Source organism: Rousettus aegyptiacus, unplaced genomic scaffold, assembly GCF_014176215.1.
Source record: "Rousettus aegyptiacus isolate mRouAeg1 unplaced genomic scaffold, mRouAeg1.p scaffold_m13_p_5, whole genome shotgun sequence".
In the NCBI taxonomy this organism is placed as follows: domain Eukaryota; kingdom Metazoa; phylum Chordata; class Mammalia; order Chiroptera; family Pteropodidae; genus Rousettus; species Rousettus aegyptiacus.
In genome coordinates this window covers 15,381,145-15,387,494 of record NW_023416308.1, presented here as the reverse complement: position 1 = coordinate 15,387,494, position 6,350 = coordinate 15,381,145, and the positions used below count along the sequence as shown (strand labels likewise).

General features: G+C 47.2%; 1 pseudogene; it reads left to right on the top strand.

Annotated features, from left to right (window-relative positions):
- The first annotated feature begins 291 nt into the window (after positions 1-291).
- Positions 292-409, top strand: LOC118603496 (annotated as a pseudogene).
- The last annotated feature ends 5,941 nt before the right edge of the window (positions 410-6,350 follow it).

The following is a 6,350-nucleotide window of genomic DNA, read 5'->3' as shown; positions in this document are numbered from 1 at the left end:
AGTGAGAACAGCAAGCGCTGTTGCAATGTGCCCATTTTATGGATGAGGATTTTATGGACGAGAAAACTGAAGCTCAGAGAGGTTCAGCCACTTGCCCAGGCTTCCCCAGCCACCAGGGATTTGGAGAGGGTCTGAGCAAGGCAGCCAAATTCAACCTGGAGCCCCCCTCTCCTTTTAGTCCCTCTCGGCTCCTGCGATTTTGCCTTCCTCCCCCTTATTCCCTCCCTTGTCTCATCTGCCACTCAGCTGTCAATCAGTTTTGATGTTGGCCAATTTAAAATGCTCCCCTGAGTCTACAGCCATGCCACCCTGAATGCACCGAACTCATCTATTCTTGGAAGCTAAGCAGGGTCGGGCCTGGTTAGTACTTGGATGGGAGACCACCTAGGAAGATAAGGCGCTGTAGGCGTTTATAAAAAAAATGTTCCCCTAAAAGACATGGGCCCCTCACAAAGACAGCTCTAAGTGATGGCATTTCTGCAATATGCACAAGGTTGTGATCAGATACAATTTGGCATCCTCAGAGAGGTGCCCCCAGGGTCTCGGATGATGAAGAAACACAGGCCCTATCTTCTGGTGTTCACATTCTGCAAGGGAAATGGCAACTTTCTAAGGAAGTGGGAAGCAGGTGGTATAAGTGACAATGAGCATAAACTTTATAGTCAGTAAAACCTGGGTTCAAATCCTGACTCTGCCTCTTCTAGCTTCATGACCGTGGATAAGTGAGCTTTCGATTCCTCATCTGTTGAATGCTTGTGAGAGGAATCCCTACCTGATAGTGGTCATGAAGAGTAAATGAGATCACATATTAGACAAACTTGCATAGCAGAGGCTTGATGCCTAGTAGCTGGCCAGTAAAACACCAGTCCCACCAAAAGAACTCTATGCAGATGATGGATATGATATGAGAGTCGCGGTGGGAATGGGCAGAGGAGAGAGTGCTTCTTGATGGAGAACTGGAAAGGCTCCTTAGAGGACGTAAGATTTCAGCTGGGCATTAAAGAACTTGCAAAGCAGAGACAGAGGTGGAGGAATCAGAAAGAACATTCACGTGGGCGGTGTCTGGGAACCTAGTAGGCCTAGGATGTCCACGGAGTGGGCGATGGGCTCGTAAAGGTGGGCCAGGTCAAGTTACAAAGGGTAAGGTGGAGGAACATGTATCTTTTAAGGGGGCAGGGGTCCTACCTCTGACCCCAGCGGCAGCTCAGTGCTGTTTCTGCAGAGGCCAGTGCCCTGGAGTCAGCTGCGGCTTTGGTCCTCCCAGATCCCATTGTTTCTAGAATTGAGGCCAGCCTGCCATTGTCGTCTGGAAGACAGAAGGCTGTAACAATCTGCTTACCTCCTACTAACATACTAGGAGGAAGAGATGTTTTTTTCGCACAGTCTCCTGGCAGGGAACCTTGATGAAAACTCAGCGACCCTCTCCCTTACTTCTCAGAGTAGTGTTTAAGCAGCAGGTGATGACAATTATGCTCACAGCCTAACAACCAAAGGAATGTCTCAGGCTCTCAGAAGGTCAGGGGCAGCAGTAGAAAAAAAGATAAAGGTGGAGCAGGTCTGGATCCCGGTTCCTGCCCTCTGCTCTTTCTCTGCTGCAGTTGGGCAAGACTGTTAACCTCCCTGGGCCTCACTTTCCTCATCTGTGAAATTGGAACAACCATACTGACTTTACCTTAACCAATGGGAGCACACTGGCAAACTGCTGCCCATGACCTGCTGTGCAGTCGGTACTTGTTACCTTCCTCCACTCTGTGTACCGATGGTGTCCAAACTCTGATCCTAGGAAGCACTTCTGCTCACCCTCTTGAGTTTGCTGACCTGTCTAGGGTGAAATACCTTATACCTTCAGAGCTGGAAAAAAAGAACGAACTCTGCCATCCACCTCTGCCGCCTGCCATGTCACGGATAAGAAATCTGAAGCTCAAAGAGGGGCAAGTCACAGCACTCTCAGGCTCTGTCCTCCGGCTTTCTTGCATCACTCAGCCCCTCCCACCGAGGCCCACCTCCTGGGAACCACACGGAAGCTTGAGTCAATTATCCAGACGGTTCCAGCCAAAGGATCCGGAAAATTCTGGCTAAAAAAGACAAGCTCCTTGACCATCTGTAGAACTTAAACAAAAGCCTTTTTCACCCACATTTTTACTGCGATTCCACAGCTTCGCCTTCTCCCCCAGAGCTGAGCTCCTCTGAACGAGCTTGAGGAGCTTGAGGGGGGTGGGGCGGGTGCTGAAAATGGGGCTCTAAGCTCCACCAGCTCACAGATTGCAGCTACCAGGACGTTTTCTCACTTCTTAATGTCAAAAGCTGCCTTCGGAGCTGATCTGCTCCCCAAGTGGGCTTCGAAAGAATGGTGGAAGGTTCTGGATTATCCTGAAATCTGCTGTGCTCAGGCAGGAAGTGGGCATGAGTGGGGGGGGGGTGCTGCGGGTGACTGTCTGGACCACTGAGCAAGCTCCTGACCCTTCTAGGTCTCATTTTCTTCATCCATATAATGGAGATAACAACCTCCTTCCAAGAGTTGTGAGGATTTGGTGAGATAGTATCTGAAGGTAAAGTTTTTCTCCTCAAGTCAGGCAGAGGGCCAGCGATTAATCAACTAGAGCTGCTGTTGATGGTGGTCTTATCATTGGCTTAGGATCAGCAAGGTCACCTGGGCAGCAGGAGACCTGCATTTAGGAAAAAAAAAAATTAAAATCCTATCTGGGTGACACCAATCTATGGGCAAGCGGCCCCTCCTGCTTAAGATGGTAACCATGCCAACAGTGAGAACGCCATCTCTTCCAGAGCAATACCAGGTCTTCTTTGTAACATGTCCCTTGATGTCCAGACTTCTCAGGGAGCTCAGAGTGTCCCAGAGTACCCGAGAGGAAAAACGGGACGTGCCTTTTCTGGGTCACCTATTCACTGAGCTCTGGCAGAGGGTTTTGGCGATGCTTTCTTTGGAAATCCAGTCCTGCTTGAGGAGCTGTCATTACCACTGGCTCAGGGTGGGACATGGCAAGGAGTTATTATATATCTGTGACGGCTGGTGCCTCCTATGTGCTGGCACCTTGCGAGTGAGGTGCAAACATGCTCTTGCTGATCCCCAACCCTAAGAAACAGGTGTGGTTTGTCCTGTTTTACAAGTGGCTTGCTCAGAGGTACTGAGCTGGGAACTGGCAGAGCAGGTTTCGAACTCCAGTCCAGATCCTTCTCCCCCCATCACACCACACACATGTCCTCAGGCAGCCAGGGGAGTTTGCTCTCTTCCCTGAGTGAAACTGGTACCAGGTGAAGATGCAGAAGACCTGGCCCCGGCTCTCGGGCCCCGCTTGGAGCTCTGGGCCAATGCAGTGTGTTTGACCTTAATCATCAGCCCTTCACCTGGCTTAGGGGCTCTCTTTGGAGTTGTTCAAAGGCCACATTTATTTTATTTTATTTTATTTTATTTTATTTTATTTTATTTTATTTTTATTTTATTAGTTTCAAGTATACAGTACATTGGTTAGACATTTATATAGTTTATAAAACAATCCCCCTAATTGCCTCTCTCTCTCCTGGCTCTCCACCTAGACATTACGTTAACGCTAACCGCATTCCTTATGCCATGCTCGCCATCCCTGTGACCATCTATCAATTATTAATTTCTACTTCTTTAAGCCTTCACCCCATTCTCCTAGCCCCTCTCCTCTGGCTGTCACCACATTGTCCTCTATATTTGTGAGTCTGTTTTTGATTAGTTTGTTCTTTTTGTTCCTTAGATCCCGCATATGAGTGAAATCATATGGTATTTATCTTTCTCTATCTATCTGACTTATTTCACTCAGCTTAATAACCTCTAGGTCCATCCGTGTCATTGAAAATGGCTGAGTAATATTCCATTGTATATATGAACCATAACCTCTTTATCCAGTTGTCTGTTGATGGGCATTTAGGTTGCTTCCATATCTTGGCTATTGTAAATTGTGCTGCCATGAATATTGGGGTGCACAGAATTATTGTTTTGATTTTCCTTGGACAAATAGCCAGAAGCACAATTGCTGGGTCAAAAGCTTTATCCATTTTTAATTTTTTGAGAAACCTCCAGACTATTTTCCATCGTGGCTATACCAATTTACAATCCCACCAACACTGTATGAAAGTTCCCTTTTCTCCACATCCTCACCAAGACTTGTTGTTCTTTGATTTATTGATGATAGCTATTCTGATAGGTATGAGGTGATATCTCATTGTGGTTTTAATTTGCATTTCTCTGATGATTCGTGACCTTGAGCAGCTTTCATATGTCTATTGGCCATCCGTATTTCCTTTTTGGAGAACTATCTGTTTGGGTCTTCTGCCTATTTTTTAATTTTTTAATTGTTGTCGTTGTTGTTGTTGACAAAGGCCATGTTCTTGATGGGACTTAGAACCCTGGGAATAGATGACTTGTCCAATGTGGTTGTCCTGGTCTTTATCCATGAGGCTTTGGGGGAGTTGACAGCTCTCTGCCAATGGTGAAGATTAGTGCTGCTAGGAATTTGTAGGCTGGAAGAGGGGAGGCTTGTGTGTGCTTTTCACAATTCGAATGCCCGCCCCTAACCAAGAGGAGTCACGCCTTGACCCCTTTTCAGTTAACATCACAGGGCAATGTGGAGTCATCAGTGGGCATCTGACAGACTCGAGTTTGAATCCTGGCACTACTGATTACCAGCTATGTGACTTTATTCAAGTCATGTAACATCGTCAAGCCAGTTTCCTCATCTGTGATATGGGAATGGAAAATACCTACCTTATAGGGGCATCTTGAGGGAAAAAAACGCATTCATTTTTGCAAATCTTCTTGCCCAGTGCTGGGAACATGATAGACATTCCCTTCCCCTCAAGAGTGGGGGTGGATGAGGTCACCCAGGCTAGGGCAGGGAGAGAAGAGGGCCTGAGGAACCCTAGCATTCAGGGCAGGCTGAGAAGACAAGCCCACATAGGAGACAGAAGAGGAGCAACCAGAGCAGCAGAGGGAAGCCAGGAGAGTGCAGGATCAAAAATGCTAAGAGGGGCAGGAAGGTGAGGGCTACGAACTGACCTTGGATTTGACAGAAGGCCACTGGTGGCCACAGTGAGGGCAGTCAAGGTGGAGAAGTGGGGTGGAGCCAGAGTGCACTGGGCTGAGGGGTGGGTGGAAGGTGAGGAAGTAGAGACAGTGAAGTTTGGTGAGAAGAAAAGAAAACTTTGTGGGAGAACCAAGTTGTCCCCCATTGGATGGGTATGAATGTCAAAATCAATTAGAATTGAATTTGATTGGAATGTTCCGATCCACCTAATTTTCATTGTTTTGAAATCAATCTTAGTCTAATGTGATCAGAAAAGCTGGAAGGGCTCTAACTCCCCTAACCCTGGCCGCTGGCTCTCCTTCCACCTCTCACTGGAACCCTATCCTCATGGAGGGCAGGGTTGGTGGGTGACAGTTATTATCTATCAGGCTTTTTAAAATACCAGGGGAAACGATGAGGTTTGTTAACCTCGATTCCATTTGTAGTTAGCAAAGGTGGCTCTTCAAGGCATGGCGAAGCCTGGGGTTGGAGGCCTCCTCCCAGACCTACACTCAAATCCTGTTTCATGGGTACCAAGGTCCTCATCTGAGCATCACAGTGGTGAGAAGAAGGCCTGGGAGGCATGAGACCTGGTATGGAGGCCTCAGTGCAGCTCACTCACTGTGCAAACTGGGGCCAGCTTCTCCTACTCCTCATGTCTCAGTTTCCCCTGATGTAGGATAAAGGGTTAGACAGCCGTGACTTCTAAGGGTCCCGCCAGCTTTCACATTTCAAGATTTCTATTCTACAGTGCTTTTAACAGCTTTTCTAGTCCAATTTCCAGATAGTAAAACTAAGGTCCAGAAAAGACCCACTCTCCAGTTCTCCCCTTCTCCCTTCTAATGTATTTTACTCACCAGAGCCAGATTCCTGACCTGAAATGTGGCTTCCACATCTCTGGTGGTTCCCTGATACCTAAGGACAATACATTAAATCTTCTTTCTGTCATTTAAAACACTCAGTAATCTTGTTTTACCCAACCTCATTTCCTGCCAGGCCTTTATTCTCACCATTTTGTTTCTATCCTCACTGACAAGCCTTTGCCCATACTGCATCCCAACTCAATATCTTTTCTCTGACTGTCAAATCCTTCTATGTACAGCTTCCCTGCTCTTCCGTATTTAAACCTCAGCTTCTGAGGCAGAGCATTGTCTTATTCTGTTGCTATTCCTTTCCTCAGTGCTGAGCATACAGTAGGTGCACACTAAACTTCTCAACCTAAGGCTCCTCATCCTGCGCTGCCCTTGACATTTACTTAAGTCAGTGGCTGTTTTAGTCATTGGGATTTTCCTAGCTTGTCCA